Source organism: Lygodium microphyllum, chromosome 14 (assembly GCF_053477565.2).
Source record: "Lygodium microphyllum isolate KBCC chromosome 14, Lygodium_microphyllum_v1.1.10, whole genome shotgun sequence".
Taxonomy (NCBI): domain Eukaryota; kingdom Viridiplantae; phylum Streptophyta; class Polypodiopsida; order Schizaeales; family Lygodiaceae; genus Lygodium; species Lygodium microphyllum.
The window spans coordinates 22,240,051-22,252,828 of NC_141148.1; positions in this window are offsets into that span (position 1 = coordinate 22,240,051).

The window sequence follows — 12,778 nt, forward strand, 5'->3', positions numbered from 1 at the left end:
TTCTTGCACTGTATGCCGGCACAGGGCGGGATGCACTGTTGCACCATCAACTGCGCACAAGGCATACATCCTTTGCACAAGCGACTGTGAGGATTACATCAATGGGTTTCAGGAAAAGGCTGCCCTCCTGTATCTATCCACAGAGCGTGAGACAGAGGGTGGGCTGAGTGTGACTAGAGTTTCTTCAATCAATTACCGAGAGGTGAGATTGAGGGACGTTACGACACTTGGAGTCAGGTATGTTCCACTTTCCCTATGCACCCACGGGATGGGTTTTTACCGTCAACACAAGACACGTCACCCTGTTCTGTACACTGCACTGTAAGGCTCCCTTGCCTTCCTCCTTGCACTTATGCCTGACGGGTTAGACGCACTAATGCACCATCAACTGTGCACCCTGGCATACTCCCTTTGCACTATTTCCCCCTTGTTGATTCCTCAACCGGGTATGAGTTATGGGTTTTAATCATTCTCCTCAAGTGATATTAGTCATGGGGCGAGTGACTGATCTTTCATTCCAATTGAGTGACTGTGAGTTGAGTGTAGTATCCCTCATCATCATCGACGAATTTCCTGCGATTCCTTCCATCAGCTACCTCCCTGGGTGCTGCCGCGTGGTCAATGCCATGACGAACGTGTGCCGAGAAGATGCCTTGGTCCCTCCAGCGTCGACAACAACACTAGACGTGCCATCGATACTCAACCTTGATTCTTGACGAAACGGGCCAAGTTTTTCTAACCCTACACTTTGGTTTCTTTATGACGGTCATGTTTTAAGTGTGGGGAAGTTAGTGGATGGTCTGTGGCGTGGTCCTAGGTCCCTGTTGCTCGGTTAACCCTATCCGTTAAGGTCTTAAGTGTGGGGACACGTCCCTGCGCGTCTATATTGCATACCCCTCTGCATATCCCGTACCCTGCTCATGCATGTATACCATGACTTGCTTTTACCCTAATGGGATCCCTTTCCACCCATCCGGTTATGTTCCACCCACCCTTGGGGCTGTTTCCTTGCAGTTTTCCTTCATTCCCTGATTTTGAGGTCCTGCCATGTGAATGCACCCTACGTTCACCAAAGTCCCCATCCAACCTTATAACCCCATTCCTCCCTTTGAACTGATCATTTTTCCTTTTTACTTACCTTTGTTTCGGTGCACGGTTTTTGAGTTATTAATTTTTGAAGCATTTTACGCAATTTAGTCGGTTTTCTATGTGAACGCGCTTTTCTTGCTTCGGAACCATGATCTGGCGTCCTAGCCCTGACCACCACTTTTCCCCTGACATTTTTCCTTTTTATTCCGCATCATTCCGATACACGGTTTGTCCATTATTAATTTTCCGGTTTTTAAGACTTTTTTCTGCGTATTTTGACATTTTTTCATGTGAACCTGCCCTATTTGTATCGGAATTCCAATTTGATTTGACAACCATGTACCCTGTGCCTTCCCCCACCTTTTTCCTTTTTCCTCCACCCTTTTTCGACTTCCGGATTTTTACTTATTAAATTTTAAATGAGTTTTCGGGAGTATTTTTGGAGTTTTTCACATGTGAACCCCTCCTACTTCCACCGGAACTGCGGTTTAACGTGATAACCCTGTGCCACCCCTTACTGCGGACATTTTTCCTTCTTCCTGCATGTCTTTCCGGTGAATGGTTTGTCCGATATTAATTTCCGATCCCATTTTCGGGTTTATTTTTTGGGTTTTTCCCATGAGAACGCGTCTTATCTCAGTCGGAATTATGTTTTGATGTGATAGGATTGCCGGGCACATCTTTCGGCACAGTTTTCCATTTTTTGCACCTCATTCCGATGCACGGATTTTTCGATATTAATTTTTAAATTGCGTTTTTTGTTTGTTTTTTGTGTTTTTTGCACGTGACCGCCCTTTACCCCTCCCGGAACCCCCGTCCCGTATTTTCCTTGTTTTCCCCCTGTCGTCCTGCCCACTTTTTGTTTTCACGCTATTTCGTTTTGACGTCCGGATTGGGAGTTATTAATTTTTCTTTATTTTTATGTTTTTTCTCGCGCCCGTTTTGCGCGTGAACGCGCCCTTTTTCGCTTTTCCGAGTCTCCACGCGCCCCGGTCGTGTCCGCATAACCCGTACCATCTTCCCCGCGCCATTTCAGTCCCGTCACGGCAAATTTTTTTACCCCGCCCCGTGCACGCGCGCGAGACGGGGGTACGCGCCCATGGGCCCCCCACCCCTCCTCCACCTGCCCACCCCCTGGCCCCCCCATGGACCCCCCACCCCTTCCCCCCCCAACTGCCCACCCCTTCCCCAACCGCCCTTCTCAATCTTTCTTTCTCTCTCTTTCTTTCTTTCTCTCTCTCCTCCTGCGTGCCCTCTCTTCCTCCACCTCTTCTCTCCTTCCCTCGTCTTCTTCTCCCCTCCTCCACCTGCCAGCGCCCCCCCAGCGCCTCCCTCGTCTCCTTCTCCTCCCTGCCCCCCAGCGCCTCCCTCCTCCTCCTTCGCCTCCTACCCCCCCGTGCAGCCCTCCCCTCCTTCGCCTCCTACCCCCCCGTGACTCCTCCTCCTTCGCCTCCTACCCCCCCGTGCAGCCCTCCCCTCCTTCGCCTCCTACCCCCCCGTGCAGCCTTCCTCCTCCCTCGCCCCTCCTACCCCCCCGCCAGCAGCCCTCCCTACCCCCCCGCCAGCAGCCCTTCCTACCCCCGCCGCCGCCTTCTTTCTCCTTCCCCCCAGCCGCCCCCGTCCGCCTTCTTCTCCCCTCCTGCCCCCCGCCATTCTGCTATTCCCCGCCTCCCTCCCTCCCCCGTCGCCTTCTCCTTCCTCCCCCCCGCCAGCGCCTCCTCCCCCCGCCTTCCTGCCTTTTCCTCCCTCCCCCCGGCCCAGCGTGCCTCGCCTACCGCCCGTTGCCTCCGGCTCCCGCTACGATCACCCGCCGCCGTTCTCCTTCCCCCCGCCCTTCTGCCGCCCTCCTGCTCCTCGCGCCCCCCTGGCGGCGTGCCCCAGCCCGCTCCTCCCCCAGCCCGTCCCTCCCCCGCTGTTCTTCTCCCCTCCCACCGCCACCGGTTGCCGCGCCACGCAGGCCATCGGGTCGTCGAATCGCCGCCGTCCGGTCGCCGAAACGCCGCCTCCTGTCGGAAGTCGCCGCTGCAACCGCCAACTCGCCACCGGATGCTGCCACCACCCTCCTCTTCCTCCTCCTCCTCTTCCCTTCCTAACCTAGGTTAGTTTCACTAACCTAACAGTCATCTAACTAACCTAACATTAGTTACCCTAATTCACATTAGTTAGGTTAACTAATTTCACCTAACCCCCTAATTCACCTTAGTTCGGTTAGTTACCCTTCACCATAGTTAGGTTAGGTATAATTAATCTTAGTTAGGTCCCTAACTAAACCTAACCCTAACTAAACCTAACCCTAACTAGAGCCCTAACCCTAACTAGAGCCCTAACCCTGACTAAACCTAACCCTAACTAGAGCCCTAACCCTAACTAGAGCCCTAACCCTAACTAAACCTAACCCTAACTAGAGCCCTAACCCTAACTAAACCTAACCCTAACTAGAGTACTAACACTAACCCTAACCCTAACCCTAACTTACCCCTAGCTAGGTTAGTGTTAACCTAACCATAGTTAACCAAGTTAACCTAACCATAGTTAACCGTGTTAACCTAACTATAGTTAACCTAGACTAACCTCACCATAGTCAACTTAATTAACTAACCTCAACTTAGTTAACCTAACTTAGTTAATTCACCTACCTAGTTGACTAACCTAAGCAACCTAGACTAACCTGACTTGCTTTAGGTAGACTAACATGACTTACCCCACTAACCAGACTTAATTGACTTATGCCTAACTGACTTATTTGATTAATGTGATTTAGGTGACTTAATTAATCACTACATTAATTTTTCCATAAAAAATTTCAGAAAAAATTCTAAAATTTCCTTTTGCCTTTTGTCAATTTTTGGGAATTTGTCCGTTGGAAATTGCCTACCCTAAAATTTCTGGAAACTAAATATTTCCTCATTTAACCCCCAAATTGCCAATACATGTAGAAAATTCATTTAAAAATAGTAAAAAATTCTTAAAAAATTCTACAAAATTCTAAAAAATTCCCCTCACCTCCCTTCATCATTTTTCCTTTATTCAAACATAAATAATCACAACTTAACACAAAATAATAATAATAATAATAATAATAATAATAATAATAAATAAAAAATAAAAAATAAAAAATACAAATCAAGATAAACAACCAACACAAACCCAATCCACACATCCGCTAAGGTGTTGTCATTGTTGTTTCATCAGTGATCTTTACTTTTCCTTTCCTGGATTCCCTTCTTTTGGTGGACTCTTCCGTGCGCATTCCTGCATTACATACACACCCCTTCCAGGTATTTATTTTATGTGCTTTATTTATTTTTCATTTTCCCCTTAATCACAAATTAATTGTTAAAATGAACCCTTTAATTCACCCACCGTTTCCACGCGCATTCGCGCTAAACACACATACTTTTTAATTAAAATAAACCAGCCGTTCACTTAGCACGCGCTACGTGCGCTAAAGAGGCACTTTAATTTTAAATTAAAAAGAACCAGCCGTCACATGAGCACGCGCTGGCAAAAAAAGCGCTCCACATCACCTTAATTTATAATCAATGAATTGCATTTAGAGACCCAGTCGGGAATCGAATAACTGCATCGTTTTAATCTAATAATTGGTAATTAAACACCTAATAAGGAACCGCCGTTTTCTTACTAAGGTTTATCACCTAATAAAAATTCACCCATTTTTAATAAATGATTAAAATCAACCCTTCATTAAATTAATCCCCCCTCACTACACTTAATTCTCTTTTTAATGAACCGTTTCGTGGGATGGGTTTGCGCAGTCATTAGTGTTATTTTCCATGGTCCAGTCTTGGTTTTATCACAGATGTCGTATTAATATGTGTCGGATGTGGTCTTATTTTGGTTTCCTGTCTTAGTTACGGTTACGGGTACGGTATGCAGTTTTTTTTCTTTTATTGCCTGATACGGGGTTCAGGGTGTTTGTCTGATGCATCACATGAAGCTTTCGGTCGCATTTGTCTCAAGGTCATGTCAAATTTTTTCTAGGATGTGGTTTGCTTGGGGTTAGTAGGTCGTGTCACGTTTGATTGGTAATTCTCTTATCCTTGGTTTTTGTCTGTTGCTTTGTAGGCATTCTCCTTGATTGTCTGTGTTTGTGGTGTGTGTGTAACCATCTAAATGGCGCCTTCTCATGCTCCTCCCCCTATCCAGTACGTCCCATTAGTTAGTAGGGATTACTCGTCCCTACTTACTTTTGAGCCCCTCACGAAGACGGGACTTGCTGCTTTTGTGGCCACTCCTTTTCCATTGCTTCCAGAGGATCCGTCCTTATGTGATGAGTTCCTGGCCTCTTATAGCAAGAAGACAGGAGTAGTCCAAGGCATGTCTATGACTTTGACATCTCGCGGCTTAGGGAAGGCTCTGTCTCTTCCCTTCAAAGGAGAACCTTTTGTAACCACTCGTCAGCTCTTCTCTAATGAAGAGATTCTCAAGCTGTTGCAGAAGCAGACAAGGGAAGTCCTTGATGTTAAGAAAGTGATAAACTCTTCAGGAGTTTCGTTTTCTATGATTACTGATCCCGTATGGAAGACGATGTGTCAGTTCCTTCAGGACAGGTTCATGCCTGCCAAAACGCCATCCCACTATTTGTCCAAAGAGCTTTTCACAGCCTCCAGGATTGTGCTAAAAGGAGTTGCTATTGATTGGAGCACTTACCTCCTTACTAAAATGGATCAGCATTTTGTTAAAGTCACAAGGGGTAATGTTAGCAATGTTACCTATGGATCATATTTGTCTGCCTTCTTCATCTATTCAGGTTTACAGAAGACTGTGCCTCCACCTCCTCCATCAGACCCAGTACCTCCTCCTCCACCTTCAGAAGAGTCAGCACCCATTGACATTGAGGATGATGATTCTCCGCCTCCCCTGGTCATACAGCGCAAACGCTTGAAGAGGGTAGCGGATAAAGCCCCCGATGTACTTCCCTCAGTACCTATCCCTGCTACTTCTGGCAGTGAACTCCCTGGGTATCTCACTTGTAATAACCTGTTCAAAGCACATCGAGAAGGATCCTTGGAGATCTCAGTTCCCTCCCTGAACAGTCTTGTTTCAGGAGATGCCATTCCTTTCCTCTGCAAGGATATTCAAAGTTCCATTGAGTTGTCAGTGACAGCCTGTGTTCAACAGCTGTACGCATCTTTCTATGAGGAGCTCATGCAGTCCAAAGACCAGTTGCATAAGGCAACATCTGAGTTAGCTTCTGCTAAGGATACCCTAGCAGATTTATTTAAGCAAATGGAACAGCAAACCCAACTGGTTGCCACTCAAAGCGATGAGATTTCTTCATTGAAGACCCAGTTATTCGAGGCTCAGTCACAGGTTACTAGCCTTTCAGCAGAGAAGGAGAGGATGTCCAGCGAAGCGAAAGAATTCCAAGTTCTTTTAGATGACAAGCTTTCAGCTTTACAGACTGCTAATGACACAGTGGCCAACCAAGCCTCCCAAATCCAGCAGTTGCAAGATCAGCTTGCAAAGTCCCGCTCTGTTCCTCCAAGCCCTCCTGTTCCATTAATTCCTACTCTTTCACAGCAGGATTTGGCTGCCCTACAGAGACAGGCTACTTTGTGCCCTCTATTCCAAGACAAAGTGGAAAGATTGCAGTCCAGAATGGACTTGTTATGGTCTACCTTTGAGCAGTTTCAGGGATATGTCTTACCAGACCATTCTTTCTTTGTCCACTACCACTTACAGAAGTTGGTTTTCTACATGAAGCTTTCCACGATGGATTTACCTTTTCCAGAGGATGGCTGGAGTGGGGCTTGGTCTGCTGAGTTGTTGACAGAGGTAGTCAGAATGGTCTTTGAAGATTCTGTCACGCCAGACACCATGTTGATGTCCTACATGTATCTCCGAGGAGATTTGTTAATTCCAGATGAGGTAGATATGGCATGGTATGTGGGGGATGTGGTCTTACAGGCTGTTCTATATGTCAATCATTTGGAGTTGCGCATAGCTGATATGTTCTAGAGTTATTCCTCCAAAGTAGCTGATTGTCAGGATAGTTCGTGGCATCCCATGATTGATTCGGTGGTCCTAAAACAAAGACAAAACACAGCTCCTACCTTTGCCCAGAGTACTAACCAACTGAGGATGGATCTCTTAACCTATCTTTCCAAACATAATCCATTTGATGCTACCTTCTTTGATGCCTATCATAGACGATCTCTCTTAGGACCTTCTGTTCCTACCCTCCTCTATTACCAACAATTGGCTCACCGCTATGCTATATATTTTTCCCTTTGTCAAACTAATTCCACAGTAATTTTACCACTTCTTTTCCAACCTTCAAATTTCCCTCAAATTCCTATTTTTACTTATTGTTCCTTTATTGAGGATAGGGTATTTTTCCCTTCTCCACCCTGTTATTCACCCCTCATAAATGTACCCTCCACATTTCCTATTTATCAGTTAACACCGTTCCTTAGTGATTCCTTACAAATTTCTGCCACTCCTTCTTTAACCTTTTCTTCCTTTTATGGTTTTTCCTATCCTTCCCTTCATCCACTTTCCCTTATTCCACTACCCTCTCCTAACACTTCCATATCTCAACCACCTCAGTTGGTTAGTGACTGTGACGGGTTTGATAATCAGATTTCCAGAAGAAGGGGATGGAGTTCGGATGATTGCCTTACAGGACCACATATTAATTGGCCAGTAATTCCAGGAGAATGGACAGCTTCCAGTCAAGCTTATCAAAACTATGTTCATTTTGCCCAACAATATTCACAGTCTGCAGATCCCTCAGTGAGATTAACTGCTCACTTTGCTTGGTACCTGGCATATATGCATAGGCACTCTCATACTGATTCAAAGCCTATTCCAAAGCTGTGCATGAATGTCAATGTTAGCATTGATTCCCAACAGCTGGAGATACTGTATTTTCATGCCCTCTATTTGCCTAGCAGATACTTGGTCCTGTTGGAAAGGATGTGCTGTCTCCAATTTTTCCAAAATCCTCCTAAAAACTTTGTAGATGAATCCTTATCTATGGATCGATTCCGACAACATCAATCTTTTAAGAGGGATCATCTTCATTGATACCTTTCCAATGTATGGTGGAAGCTTTTTAATGAACAACTCTCTTTTTGAAGAAGTCATTCAGATGGTTGTGTTGTGTATTAGTGTTTGTGTTGTGAGTTCCTTTATGTCAAACGAACGTGGTGGTTTCCTATTGGATTTTGTGTACGAGCTATGTTTTGGAGATTTGTGGTGATGGAATCGTGGTTGGAGAATTGAAGATGATGCAGATGAAGAAGAAGCAAACTCTTATATCCTTTACAAATTTGTGGTGATTTTTAGTTTGATAAGAGGTGTTAATGTATAAAGAGTTTTCCTTTCTTTGTATTTTTATATCAGAAACAGGTTATAAGTTGGGGTCGTGGTGGATGGATTCTTTTTGAAAAGATATTGAAGATCAAAGTTGAGCTTTTCCTTGAACTTGTATTCCCTTTTTCTTGGGTCGCGAGGACGCTTCCTTATTAAGTGTGGGGATATGTTGAGTGTTGAAATGACTTGTTTTTTGGATGATTTTTGTTGTTTTTGAAAGCTGAATGGTTGATTTTATGAGATGATTGATTGATTTGGAAGTGGTTTGAGAGTGTTTTAGATGATAATGATTGTGTTTTGGAAGATCATGATGTTTGTTGGTGGTTATGTGATGTTCTGATAGGTTCTGAATGGTTCTGTATACCTTCTGTTTTGCTCTGTTTTGGTCTGTTTTGTTCTGATTGTCTTCTGAAAGGAGGGAAGGAGTATTGATTGATGAAGAATGAGATATTGTGAAAACTTATTGAATGTTTTGTGAGAGTTTGGAATGATTTGAGAATGAGTTATGAGGTTTTGATGACCTTCTGTAACCTTCTGTAGGTCTTCTGTAGAGCCTCTGTCTCTATTCTGTTTCTGTTATGTTCTGTACTGTAGCTGTTCTGGTACTGTTCTGTAGACTGTTCTGTATGCTTCTGTAAGTGTTCTGTGGAATGTATGTGTGACTTTGGGAAAGTTTTCTAGCCTTGGAAAGAGGTGAATACAAGTGCAAAAGAGCTGAAAGAAGTGGAAGAAGTAGCTGCTGAAGACTCAAGAGAAGACTAGAGTGAAGTGATAGTAGTGAGCTGTGAAGAGACACTGTAGTGGCTCTGGTGACCCTTCATATCAAACATACCTCTTGGGAGGGGTATCCACGACCTAAGAGTGATTATTGAGTGTGATTTTTGAGAGATTGTAGTGAGGATATGATGTATTATTGATGGAGTGAGAGAGAGAGAGTCAGATATAGCCAATTCTACTGAAATAGAGTGATTGTATATGAGAGATTGAGAGAGAAGACTATGAAGATATTGAAAATGAATACTATGTGATGTATTTCCATTCTAAGATGGTGTACTTCTTTGCTTTCTTTGTTCTATTGATGGATTTTGTGAAGATGTTGAAGAATATGGTTGATTCTATTAAAACCGTGGGAGATCTACATGATGCTGTATGAAGATTTGTTGTGCCTGGTGTTCTTTTCTTCATTGTGATCATATGAAACATGATAAACAAGCTTGTTGATGTTACAAGATAGATTTTCTTGCAAGAGAATTCATTTTTCCTTGGTGTTCCTCTCGGGGCTCCAAATCATCCAAACCACAATCCAACAATCAGTTGAATGTACAAGCATTTAGGGAGTTGTTCGATCAACCAACAAAAACCAATTGTATTTTTCCCAAACAATACAAGAGTAGATGTGATAATAATTCCATCACATATTTGCTCTCCCCCTTGGTATCAAAGAGCAATTCTATGCCAAATTTATTTAACACTTATATGCACAATTTTTAATGTCATTCTTTTTTCGATTATGCCATTCATAATCCCTGATTGATTCTTCCTTGTAATTGCTCTATCAACAAATAAGTCATATGCAACTAGGTGCAATTAACTTCCCTTGATACATGCACTTTGCAAGCTCTATCTTTCGAATATGTGAGATAAAATTTATCCTTTTTGATGACCTATACTCGTGCATCATCGTATGGGACCTAACGTATCTCATACAAGAATCAAAGCAAGAATCTATCAATGTATAAACACATTACTTACGAGCGGTACCACAATTGGATTGACAAGGTTGCCTTCACCCGAAGCTTCGTTGCTCGTTGTAGGATTGCCATCCACACACGACATTCTTCGCTTGGGGGCCATCATGTGCAAGTAGATTTGAGAGATAAGGAAGGAATGGATTTTGAGATGGAAAAGTGTAAGAGAAGATGGCTTAGTTGAAGATTGGGATAAGGGGAATTGAGCTAACTCTCTCCCTTGCAACCTCTCGGGGTAACTCCTCTCTCTCTCTCTCTCTCTCTCTCTCTCTCTCTCTCTCTCTCTCTCTCTCTCTCTCTCTCTCTCTCTCTCTCTCTCTCTCTCTCTCTCTCTCTCTCTCTCTCTCTCTCTCTCTCTCATAGCCTATCGGGTCTCCTTATGCTTCCTTATACCTCCCATGCCTCATATTTATAGCTAAACAAGAGAAGAAGAGTTGTGGTTGAGAGGAAGAGCTCTTTGTGGAGGGGATCTTGGAAAAATCAGTGATCGCATGCTCAAATCATAAATTTTATGGTTCCATTAGCTCCGAAAGGGGGGTTAGAAATCTTTCAGATCACTCCTTCTTTTTCTCCATGTTCAAAGTGATGTCTACTCTCGAGGAAGTTACTATATGTATATCCTCTACATCACGTGTGTTCAAGGCTTATTTATAAATATCCTTATCTGTGGATTTTTCTTGAATAAAACATAACCTTTTCTATTCAATCTATAAATAACTCCTTTATATTACACCCTTCTATATGTAAAAAAAAGTCTAAAAATAGTATTTTAAAAATACTTTAATTTGAACCCACGTGATGCACACATATATTCATGAGTAACTTACTCGAGTGTCTATTGCCTGCAAATTGCGATGACGGCGCGCACGATTTCGCCAATCTCTCTTTTTTTTCTTTTTATAAAATCTCTAAAACTAATTAAAACATGACTTTTTTTTTATGACATCTAGTTCTAGAAATCTCCATATCTTTTTAGGACAATATCTAAAATATGCTAGTTTTTTTCCAAAAATCTAATATTTTTGGACCATCCATACTATACACATTAATACTAGTGATTAATATGGCTCATAACTCTCATTCACATTGTAACTTCCATGAAGGGTGGCTACAGTCCTTGTCAATCCTAGAAAAATATCGGATTACGACTCTCGATTTTTTGTAAAACATATATTTTAATTAAATAAAAATCATTAATTATTAACATTGGTTAGTTTTTACTTTAGTTAGTCTTTAGTTAGTAATCTTACTAACTTATTGATTGATGAACTAACTTTCGAGCTAATCAACTAATTTTTAATTGTGTGGAAATATTACACTTTTTAACAACACACCAGTACAAATATCTTCATCCATCTTGAGATCAATTCTTGCAAGCTGAGTTAAGAGACTTTCCATGTAGTTTAAGTGAGTTGCAAGAGATGTGTTTGATTTTATATCTAGCCTAAAAATTTCAATTAGTAATCCATGCTTAGATGACTTTGATTGTACACCAAACAAAGTATCTAATCTCTTCCATGTATCATTAGAGGTTTCACAGGTATCCACATGGTGGATGTAGCTGTCATCCAATTCCAGTTTGATAATAGCCTATGCCTTATCATCATTCTTTTGGTGTGTGATTGCAAGGTCCACATCCCGAGGCTTCTTCTCTTTGCCATTTGTGATGGCCCAGAGACCCTTCTTCATTAGGATGAGCTTGATGCAAGTCTACCAAGTGTGAAACCTGATCCCTTTGAATCGAACTGTTGGTGACATGTTGAGATTGCAAGATCAGTAGCAAATCAACTCCAAAAATTTCAGATTTCAATAGTAGTAGAAGAGTTGAGCACAAGTGCACTAGGTGGTTAGTATCAAGAGATACTAGACTAGTATGCCCTTTGAACTTGAAATCTTCAAAGGTATTTGAGGTCTTTAAGATCTTGCAAGTTCGAACTTTCCCCTCCTTGATTTGATGCTAGAGTAGCACAAAAACTCAAATTTGATCAAAGGCAAAGCTGATTGTATCAGATGACACAAGTGACAAGAGTCACTAGATCAGTATCAAGAGACATTATGCTTCAATCTTGCCAAAAAAAATCACCAAGATCTCCCCTCTTCAATGATTTGTTATGAGAATGTATGCCAAATCCAATGATATTTGAGTGGTAACACTATGGCTTGAGTGGCAGGGGAGAAAATGAAGAAGAGATAAACCTTTTGAAAGATTGGCTATGGAGTCTTCAATAGGTTTTTGTGTTGGCCTGGTTTTCTTCCCTGCTATAAAGGGAGGCCCCTAACACACATTGTGTTGGGTTGGAGTTCCCGATTTTGAGTCTCTCTCTCTTGCTCTTGCTCTCTATCTGCCATAGCTCTCACCGCCAAGCTTCTTCCTCCTGGGTTCTACTTCCCTTTCAATCAACCCCTCAAGTCTAAGGGTATTTTCTCCCCTACAACCAGTCCATGCATCATGACAAATTGTACATAGCGAAAACCACCCAAATCGAAGGGAAAACTTTACACAATATCATACACCTCATCATTAATTCCATCTTCCTTATCATGCATGTCTTCAACCATAGGGTTTGCATCCACATGAAACACATTTCCCTCTTCACCTT